The sequence below is a fragment of the Trichechus manatus genome, unplaced genomic scaffold (genome assembly GCF_000243295.1).
Source record: "Trichechus manatus latirostris isolate Lorelei unplaced genomic scaffold, TriManLat1.0 scaffold00058, whole genome shotgun sequence".
Classification (NCBI taxonomy): domain Eukaryota; kingdom Metazoa; phylum Chordata; class Mammalia; order Sirenia; family Trichechidae; genus Trichechus; species Trichechus manatus.
In genome coordinates, this window is record NW_004443994.1 from 9,816,526 (window position 1) to 9,827,785 (window position 11,260).

An 11,260-nucleotide genomic window follows, 5' to 3' on the forward strand; every position below is an offset into this window, starting at 1 on the left:
GTCACATTTCTGCACTTTTAAGACACAACAGTATCATTCCCAGGAATGCAATTCTGAGCATATTGCCGGGAGAAACAAGTATCTTGACTAAAGAATAGAATCTTCTTTTTCCTTATCAGTCCAGATGAACACATTAAAAAAAATTATTTGCAACCCAAGAAATTTGTTTGGATGGATTTTTTTCCTGATTTATTAATAAGCCAAATGTCAATCACAGTATGTATTGGATTAGTGGAATTACGTAGGCACCTTTTAAAAAGCATTAACATGAGAGGAGAAAATGAGACTTTGAAGCTAGTAAAATATACTGGTGTCCATTCCCTGTCCACTTTGAAAATCTCCTGGTTGAAGAGACTGGAGCATCCCTTGGCAATGGTTCTGCTTGCCACCCAAGCCTGGAGGCAGCTATGGTACCTGACTTGTTACTCACTCAGAGCCAAGCCACCTTGCACCTGTTGGATGTCAACATGAACCCAAATCTAGACCCCGGATAGATCTCCCAAGGGACCTTGCAGATGACTCTGGTGAGCAGATTTGAGTTTATGCACCGGTGGGAAGGGCACGGGCTTTGGAACCAGACACACCTGGGTTTGAATCTCATCTTCGCATCTCTTGAGCTGTGTATTGTTGTGGTTAGGTGCCATTGAGTCAGCTTCGACTCATAGTGTAACAGAATGAAACAGTGCCCAGTCCTGCTCCATTCTCACAATTGTTGCTGTTTGAGCCCATTGTTGCAGCCACTGTGTCAGTCCATCTCATTGAAGGTCTCCCTCTTCTTCATTGACCCTCTATCAAGAATGATGTCTTTCTCTAGTGACTGGTCCCTCCTGAAGACCTGTCCAAAGTAAGCAAGACAAAGTCTCGTTATCCTCGCTTCTAAGGTGCATTCTAGCTATACACTGTCTCCAAGACTGCTGTGTAACTTTGGGAGAATTACTTAACTTCTTTAAACCTCAATTTTTTCTCTAATGGCAAATAAGAGAAGAAACCTATTTTGCAGGTTTTTGTAAGGATTACAGTTAATGAGTGCCTGGCATCTCACAGGGAGGTCTGTAGATTAAAGCAGCTACTGTAGATGCATGTCTAGCTAAGATGACCCTGAATGTAAGAAGTAGGTGAGTCAGTTCCTAAATGTGAGAAGGTGTGGCTTCAGCTGGCAGTTCTTAGCTCTGTGCTGAGTCAGTAAAAAATTGAGGTGCTCCCCTGCTCAGAGTGGCTCAGAGTGGCTTTTCTGAGGTAAGGAGAGTTCCTGTCCTATTAGGCTCGGACTAACATGCCCAGGCAGTGCTGAGACTCTGAGGCACCCTGGGCTTTACATTAGGGTATAACACACTGGGGCTTTTACCAGTTGCTGTCAAGTCAACTCCGACTCATGGCAACCCCATGTGTGTCAGAGCAGAGCTGTGCTCCACAGGGTGTTCAGTGACTGATTTTTCAGAAGCAGATCACCAGGCCTTTCTTCTGAGGCACCTCTGAGAAGACTCAAATCTCCAACCTTTCAGTTAGCAGCTGAGTGTGTTAACTGTTTGTACCAGCCAGGGACTCCATTAGGGCTTTACCTTAGGCTTTATATTTGGGTGGCTGCCCAGGAAGATCCAGTGAGTGTTAGAGACCCAGCCAACGGTTACAAATCTGAGACTTGGCTACTGAGAGTTGGCTCTTCTCTTTACCATCAACACAGTATGTAAGGTAAACTTCTGCTATATAAGGTCTGTTGAGAACCCAAACCCTGCTCCTGTCCATCTGCAGATATGCTCAGAAGAAACCCGGAACCTAAGACTCTTTAAAGAACACAATGACTTTGTTTTTACTGTGAGTCAGCCTCCTTCATTTATTTCTTCTCTGTGCTTATTTGTCTTGTCTGTTTATTAAAACACATGTGTAATTGCTTAGTCTTTGCAAGAGGGATACAAAAAAGAAAGGATCAAGAATGTTAACTTTATATAGCCCCGAGCCCTGGTAAATATTGAATATTGTTGACAGGAATAAAGGTTGTGAAGGGCTGACATTGAGATACTAGACAGGTGTTTTCCATTACTGGACAGGTGTTAGTCTGTTCTCCTTCCTTCAGCATGACCAGCCTCTGTGGCATGATGTCAGGGTTATGCCTTTGAACTGAACTCCCTTGAAAGGGCCTGGTTTCTGCTGTTTAGGTGGAATGAGTAGCTACACGGACACCTTTATTGAATAATAAATTAAATTATTTATTATTTGTTAAATATTTTTTAAGAATACTTTTTTTATTGTGGTAAATATATAGGCAACAAAACATTTGCTATTTCAACAATTTTCATGTGTACAGTACAGTGTGTGTTAAATTTTTCTAATAGACTATTATGAGGGCAGTTTTAGGTTTATAGAAAAATTGGGCGAACTGTACCAAGAGTTCCCATGTACCCCCTGCCGCCTGCACGTGGCTTCTCCTATCGTGTTCAATATTTTTAACTGTTGCTTTCATTACTTAAAAGGGAGAATGTAAGCCAGTGACATCTCACATTATGATCTTTTGAAAAGCAAAACCAACGTAGACAGATGAGAAATGTGGGGGTAGAAGAATCCTGCATCCCAAACTGCCCTACCAAGTCTGGATTTGCTTAGATTTGAAAAGCGTGGGGCAGGAGTAATCTGGAACAATCGCAGGTCTAAGAACTGAGAAGTACTGAGTATGAGAGGCACCCAGATCTTCAACCCTTGTCAAATGGAGGTGATCAAGGGCGTTATTTGGCAGCTGAAGGGAATCTTTCTCCTTTCCTGTCCTTTGAGAATGGGGGAGTGGGAGAAGAGAGGAGGGTGGACCTTGGATGTGGGGAGTTCCTGGTTTGTCAGATGCAAATGAATGGATAAACAGCCCAGAGACAAAGTACTCCTGACTCTTACATAATAGTTCAGCAAACAGCATACATGTGGGGGGATTGGTCTTAAAGTAGCTCCTGATGAGAAATACAAGGAGCCCTGGTGGCACAATGATTAAGCTCTGGGCTGCTAACTGAAAGGTTGTGGGTTCAAACTCACCCAGTGGCTGAGGAATATAAATATTGACGATTGGCTCATACCCTCGCTCATCAAATGATGTGCCCTGTCTTCTGTGAGAGAGGATATCTGGCCATCCGCTTGCATACTCGGGAACTCCTCCTCCGTTTCGTTTAAGTCCTACTTAGAAGTTTTCAGGAAGCTGTTGCAGGGACTAGTTACGCAATATGCTAGCTTTCACTTAAAATTTTTTTTAATGAAATGGCCAGTTATCTTCTCCTCATCCCTTTTTAGAAGGCACTCTCTTTGTTTTTAACTTTATATGTAGTGATTACTGTGAATAAAGCTTATTTTATCTTAAAAAAACACAACCTGGCGATCTGCTCATGTAAAGATGACAAGATTACAGTTTAGGAAACCCTATGGGGCCATTCTACTCTGTGACACGGTGTCACTATGAGTCAAAATCAACTCCATGGCACCTAACAACAGCAATGAGAATACTGTGAGGGCCCAAGTGAAATCCACACTTATTTAGAATAGATGTCATTTGTGTACTTAGCTTCTTTTCTCAGCTTTCTTCTCTGGGCTGTGGGTTTTGCAAGTTAGTCCTTACACAGTATGTGGCAGTTACCTGTTCACTTTCATGGACTTGTGCTCATGACAGAAATAAGCCAGGCAGCCCTCAGGTAAGCCCATCTAGTGCTGCAATGCCTCATTCAAGCATTCCCGATTCTCTTTACTCTGCTTTCTCTTTCTTTTTTGGTTTTAAACAGCACTTATCTCTGTCCAAAATACTACATAATTCTTCCATTTATTATGTTGATTGTCTCTTCCTTGCTCACCTAGCTAGACCATCAATTTCTGGAAAGCAGATATCTTTATCTGTTTTATTCCTATGTCCTGAGCACTTAGAACAGGGCCTGAAACATAGCTGGTATTCAGTAAATATTTGTCGAATGCAGGAATGGATAAACCACAAACCTGGTTTCATATCTTTACACATCAAACGGCTGATCATAGAGACTTATGTTAAAAGAAAATTTAGGTGCTGTCTTTGGTGAAATAAAAATTCAGCTCAGTCTTTTTCCTCTCTCTATAGCTGTAGTCCATACCACTGTCCAAAGTACGGGGCCATGGTCAGCTGACTGGGCCTGCAGATTCCAAGCTGGGCATCTTAACCAGATTGAAAAGTGATTCTTTGTGCTCACTGCTGAAGTTTGTACTGAATCCTGTGGAATTGGGTAACACAGAGGGGTCTCTGTAGGAGGGACACACTGGCTGGATATTGTGAGTTTGTTACTTGAGCAAGTCTTGTAGACGCAGAAACACAATTCATTTACGTGCTTCATTGTGTGAATAAACTCCATGCTTAAAAACTCATAAGAAGGTTCACCCTTTATCCAAAGATTAGACAGGCCCATAACACAAAACGAGACTAAAGGGGCACATCAACCCAGGGGCAAGGACTAGAAGGCAGGAGGGGGCAGGAAAGCTGGTAATGGGGAACCCAAGATCGAGAAGAGAGAGTGCTGACATGTTGTGGGGTTGGTAACCAATGTCATAAAAAAATACGTGTACTAATGTTTAATGAGAAGCTAGTTTGTTCTGTAAACCTTCATCTAAAGTACAAAAAAAAAAAACCTCCTAAGAGACTTGTTTTCTTCAACCGTAAATCCAATTAACTTACAGTGATGGAAAAATATAACTCATAGGCGAACTGGCTAATCAAACCAAGTACACTAGCATAGTCTTCTCCCACCAACCAGACCAAACCAAACCAAACCTGTTGCCGTTGAGTCAATTCCGACTCATAGTGACCCTATAGGACAGAGTCGAACTGCCCCATAGGGTTTGCAAGGAGTGACTGGTGGATTTGAACTGCTGACCTTCTGGTTAGCAGCTGAGCTCTTAGCCACTGTACCACCAGGGCTCCATTCTCCCACAGGAAGCCAAATTATCAGCTTTCGTGATGCTAGGTTCAGATCCAGGGAACATAGTTTTAGAACTCAGATGCTAGATGGTCAGACTGAAAGCCAGATGTGTCCTTCTCAACAGCTGGGACATATGCCTGGTGGCCTCTATGCCCTCATTGGCCTAAGGAGGCTGTTCTGTGACAGCTACCTCCCATCAGGACCCTCTAGTCCCTTGAAGGGGTTGGGAGACAAAGTTTGTGTCTGTGTTTACATAGCAATTAACATATTTCTCCATGAAGTATGTTAATAACCTTTGTCAAGTCTTGCTTAGGCCTGGGATTCATTCTGTCTCACTAACCCTTAAGAAGCCTTGGTGATGCAATGGTTAAGAGCTTGGCTACTAATTGAAAGGTCAGTGGTTTGAACCTACCAGCCGCTCTGTGGGTGAAAAGACCTGGTGATCCCCTCCCATAAAGATTACAGCTTAGGAAACCCTATGGGACAGTTCTGCCATGTCATATAGGGCTGCTATGAGTCAGAATTGACTCAACGGCACACAACAATAATGCGAACTCTCAGATTAGACATGCATATAGATAACAGATATTTCTTGAGTGTTAACTCCAAGCTAACCAAAGCACGTGGCTCTTCTCTGAAACACTGAGTGATTTGACTTTACGATTTAATTCTTCAGAAGAAATACATTCCCCACTTCTCCAAATGTTTGGGACACCCGTCTATCTCCCCCATCTACTGCCTTTGCCAGTCAAGCAATCTCCTAGTACTGATGAACTGCCCCTTCCAAGCAGCCTTGCCCTCAGAGACGAGAGTGAAATGACTTTCTGACTTACAACTTTTGATCCCTGGCAATTTGTTGTTTTTCTGTAAATCAGCACATTGCCTTTTGAGTGTGCATGGATACTTCTAGTGAAACTGGACAGTTTAACTTGTCCCTAGAGAGCTTGATCATTCCTGGGTAATGAGGAATCAGAAAGGTGCCTTTGCCCTGGTGTGACTGTGAACACAGGATCAGAAGAAATGTGAACTGAGGTGATTGCACATTAGCAGCAGCCCTCCTCCAGGGCTCCCCACCTATCCGCACACCACAGCCTGTTTTGTGTAAGGCCATCAGCTTTTAGAACCTTTGGGCCCCTTGCTCAGGGGATCCACCTTGTAGCTTTCATTGCCCTGCCTGGATTTGGGTCCCAGCCCATGATACAGATACCTTTGGGAAGTGAAAAGATGAATTAGCAAGATGCCAGACAGAACGATCTGGAAAAGCCTGTCTTCCTGGAAAGTCACTGTTTTCATACCAACTCTTGGAAATGTGTCCCTAAGATCTCAGCTAGGCAACCTATTAAACCCACATTCTGAACCTGTGAAGTTGAGGACTCCAGGCAGGGGCTTCTGGAAGGACGTTATCATCTCCATGACAACGGGGCACTGAGAAAGGTTTACAACAAGGTTTTGTTGATGTAGAATTACACATTCAACACATTAATCAAAATAAATACAAATACACTATTGCATAATTTTGTTTATTAAAACCAGAAAGTGGACAAATACACTTTAGAAAAATTTTCAACAAGTCTTGAAATAACAAAGGGGACACAGCAGCAGTAGTAACGGGCACATGATAGGTGCTCAGAAAATATTTGGTAAACGAATAAATAATGAATTCAACTTCAATGAGAAATGCTTATGGGAATTACAGGCTCTTATAACAATGAGAGATTTATATCGAAGATTCTGTTTTGAACTTACTCCTAGAGCCAAGCAAGCATTTCCCCAGATGTTAAATAACTAGTCTGAACAGAAGAGCACTGGCCACCGATGCAGCTCACTCAGCCCTACTTGTAGTCTCTCTCCTTGACTCCCTTACCAGCTGCCATGGAGTCGATTCCGACTCACGGTGACCCCATGTGTGTCAGAGTAGAACTGTGCTCTGTACAGTTTTCAGTGGCTAATTTTTCAGCAGTAGATTGCCAGGCATTTCTTCCGAGGCATCTTTGGGTGGACATGAACCACCAACTTTTCAGTAGAAGCCAAGCGCATTAACCATTTGCACCCCCCACCACGCCCAGGGACTCCTAAGTCTCAATAAACCAAAACCAAGCCAACTGCCACTAAGTGGACTCCAAGTCATGACAACCCCATGTGTGTCAGAGCAGAACTATGCTCCTTGGGGTTTTCAGTGACTGATTTTTCAGAAGTAGATTACCAGGTCTTTCTTTCCAGTTGCCTCTAGGTAGACTCAAACCTCCAACCTTTCAGTTAGCACCAGAGCACTTAACTGTTTGTACCACCCAGGGACTTCCCTGACACCCTGACACCTGTTATTGCACTTCTTATCATTTCTCACCTATTGCCCAGGTTAGACATGGTTTGTTTTTATCTGATGAACTGTAAACTGATAGTCACCTGACAATCCTGAATGTGTTTCTTTGCTAGTGGCAGTACTTCAAATTGCTTAACACCCCATCAATAATCTCTGTCAAGGAATTCCCGTCCATGACTGTCTGATTGCCCTTTTTATTAGTATTTATACTTTCCCTTCAGGAATGCAGGAATGCAGGAATGCATTTGTTTTATAGGTCGTTGGAATTCACAATAATTTCTCTTTACTGGTTGGGCATGTACAGCCTTGAGGAGTTGTTGAGTAACCATCTGCTTTCAACAGGGGCTTCCTTCTGAGTTGAGGCAGCATAGCCATCAGTGGCTGCTGTGTCCCTCCCGTGCTCTGTGTCACTTTTGTCCTGCTTCTGAAAAGATTGTGAGAGTATCTTTAAAATAAACCATTTAATTTTATTTATAAGCACCTTCCTCTAGTGTCTCCGTGAGGTTGAGGTCAAGGTGAAAGTATCTGCCTAGATTAATCTACATTCTCAGTGGTCCCCATGGGAGCTACAACACAAAGCTTTGAGGTTGCTGGGCAAGGACTGAATAAGACCCGCGACCATGGGCCTGGCAACATCACCTGACTTAGTTGGGCTCTAACCTGAAATCAGTCCCGCAGATACCATGTTCTAACAAGGTAAACGCATGACTTAAAGGCCTTATGGTGTGTGGCTGTGCGATTGGACCAATGTGAGTCCAGAGACGTCTTTAAGCTTAAAACTAGTCGGAGGGATCAACATCATTAGGAAACACAGCTATAGAAGCTGTTAGTCTGCCCAACTTGAATGAATGGTAAAGAATATGTTCCCGGGAAATGAAGACCAGAGTGTTATCTCCTTATTAGGTGATATATTATTACAATGCCATAATATACTATAAACATACAGGGGATTCTGATTAGTTACAGGACAAAGCTAAAACAAGTTCTGTATGCAGATAGAAGAGTATAATGGTCACAAAACATTGTGAACTACGTGTGAGAATTAAGCAAATTATTTTGAATTTATTAAAGGCTGTGAAGTCCATTCCTTCTTTGAACAATTGTGTCTAGGTTTAAATGTCTCTTTTTCAGAGAGGCCTTTCCTGACCACTCTGTGCAAAGGTCGCCCTTGTATTCTCTGTTCTGTACATAGTTTTTCTCTTTAATAGCACATATCATAAGCAGTTATTATACATTTATTTATTTATTTTTTCTTATTTCTTATCTGCCTCCCTAGGACATTGTAATATGTGTATTTTATTCATCTTGTATATGGAATCCCTGGGTGATGCAAACAGTTAAGCCTTCAACTACTAGTCAGAAGATTGGTGGTTCGAATCTACCCAGAAGTGCCTTGGAAAACTGTCCTGGTAATCTGCTTCCGAAAGGTCACAGCCTTGAAAACCCTATGGAACAATTCTACTCTGCATGAATGGAATTGCCATGAGTCAGAATCGAGTATAAGCTCTGTGAGAGCAGGGACCTGGTCTTCTTTGAACATTAGTGTATGCACAGTGCCTAAAAAGTTTCTGGGACATAATAAGGACTGTGTAAATTCTTATTGAATGACCGAAGAGCTCCACAGCAGTAGAAAGCCACTGGAAATTTTTGATTTTGAAGTGAACTGATGAAATTGTCCTGGAACAACTATTCAGGCGGTGGGTTTTAGGATGAATTGTATGAGAAACAGATTTGGAGTAAGAAGAACAATTGGGAATTCCTGTAGTAACTTAAATGTGAGTGATATTACGGCACAACTAGATGATGGCTGGCTACCACCACCATCTACTCTGACAGGGATCACAATAGAAGATCCTGGACAGAGCCGGAGAAAAATGTAGAACAAAATTCTAACTCACAAAAAAAGACCAGACTTAAATTCTAACACACAAAAAGACCAGACTTACTGGTCTGGCAGAGACTGGAGAAACCCCAAGAGTATGACTTCCAGACACGTTTTTAACTCAGTTCTGAACTCACTCCTGAGGTTTACCTTTCAGCCAAAGATTAGACAAGCCCATAAAACAAACAATAATACACGTAGCTGAACCACGTATACGAGATTAAATGGACACACCAGCCCAGGGGCAAGGACAAGAAGGCAGGAGGGGACAAGAAAGCTGGACAAATAGAAATGGGAACTCAAAGTTGAGAAGGGTAGAGTGTTGACATGTCGCAGGGTTGGCAACCAATGTCACAAAATAATATGTGTATTAATTGTTTAATGAGAAACCAATTTGCTCTGTAAACCTGCATCTAAAGCACAATAAAAAAATACATAAATAAATTTAAAAAAATCTGAGTGGTACACATAAGGACAATGGTTGTGGTAGGAGGCAAGGAGGGACAAGTTCAATTCAAGATACACGTTGAAAGAAGAAACTCCACTCACACCGGCCTTCTTACTAATGCTCAAAGGCTTAGCTCGTTTGTCCTTGTTCCCTGTTCCTGGAACGCTCCTTCCCCAGGGTTTTGCAATTTATTTAGGTCTTTGATTATATGTCACCTTCTTAGAGAGCCTTTCCTGACCACCATATGTAAAAGCACATATCCTATGCTTCTTTATTCCTTCCTAGCACATTCAACCACTTACTACATTATATTACACATTACATGTAAGTTCCATGAGGCCAGGAGGGCAAGACCCCATCTGCTTTGTTCATCACTGTATCTCCCATGGATAGCACAGAGCAGGAGCTCCACATATATTTGTTGAATGAATAAATGAATAAAAGATTGGGTGTGAAGATGGTTAATGAGAGAGACTGTCAATAGAGACATTGAGTCACTGGGAAATCAAAATAACAGAAGTAGTGAGCATGGTAGAAGGTACAGGTCTGTGAGGGAAGCTCTTCTTTAAGACAGACTTATCTAAGTCTCTACTTTGCAGTATCAGTCAGTGGCTGACACATAGCAGGCCCTCAATTAATGTAAAATGAATGAAAGAACACCTTCTTATTTCTTCCAATTGCAGTGTACTCAAAAATTAATAAAAACTGCATTCTCAGTGAATAATTTCTTTTCTTCAGAGATATTACTCATTCATACTGGTTTTACCACTGTTTAGTATACATCAGGGAGGCTTTGCTGGATTTAACTAAATCATCTGTTTCACAGATTCTTTTAAGTTATTTCTTAATGCTTGTCATGGGGATTACAATTAACATCTTAATTTATAACAATCTAGTTTAGAGTAATACCAACCTAATTGGTACCGACCAGCTCCATTCCTCTGTCATTTGTGCTGTCATTGTCATATAAACTATATCTTTATACATTGTATGTCCATTGTCATGGATTGAATTGTGTCCCCCCGAAATATATGTCAGCTTGGCTAGGTCATGATTTCCAGTATTGTATGATTGTCTACCATTTTGTCACCTGTGATTTCCCTATGTGTTGTAAATCCTATCACTATGATGTAATGAGATGGATTAGTGGCAGTTATATTGATGAGATCTACAGGATTAGATAGTGTCTTAAGCCAATCTCTTCTGAGATATAAAAGAGAGAAGCAAGCAGAGAGACAGGGGGACCTCATACCACCAAGAAAGCAGTGCCAGGAGCAGAGCACATCCTTTGGACCTGAGTTTCCTGCACTGAGATGCTCCCAGACCAAGGGAAGATTGATGCATCACAAGGAACTTCCTCAGAGCTGACAGAGAGAGAAAGCCTTCCCCTGGAGCTGGCACTCTGAATTCAGACTTCTAGACTACTGGCCTGTGAGAAAATAAATTTCTCTTTGTTAAAGCCATCCACTTGTGATATTTCTGTTATAGCAGCACTAGATGACCAAGACACCTATCAACACAGATTTTTTATAATTATTGCTTTATGCAGTTGTCTTTTAAATCAGATAGAAGAAAAAAAGAGTTACAAACAAAAAGTACATTTATACTGTCTTTGGTTCAATGGTTAAGTGCTCAACTGCTAACTGGAAGGTTGACAGTTTAAACTCACCCATCGGCTCCATGAGAGAAAGACCTGGAAATCTGCT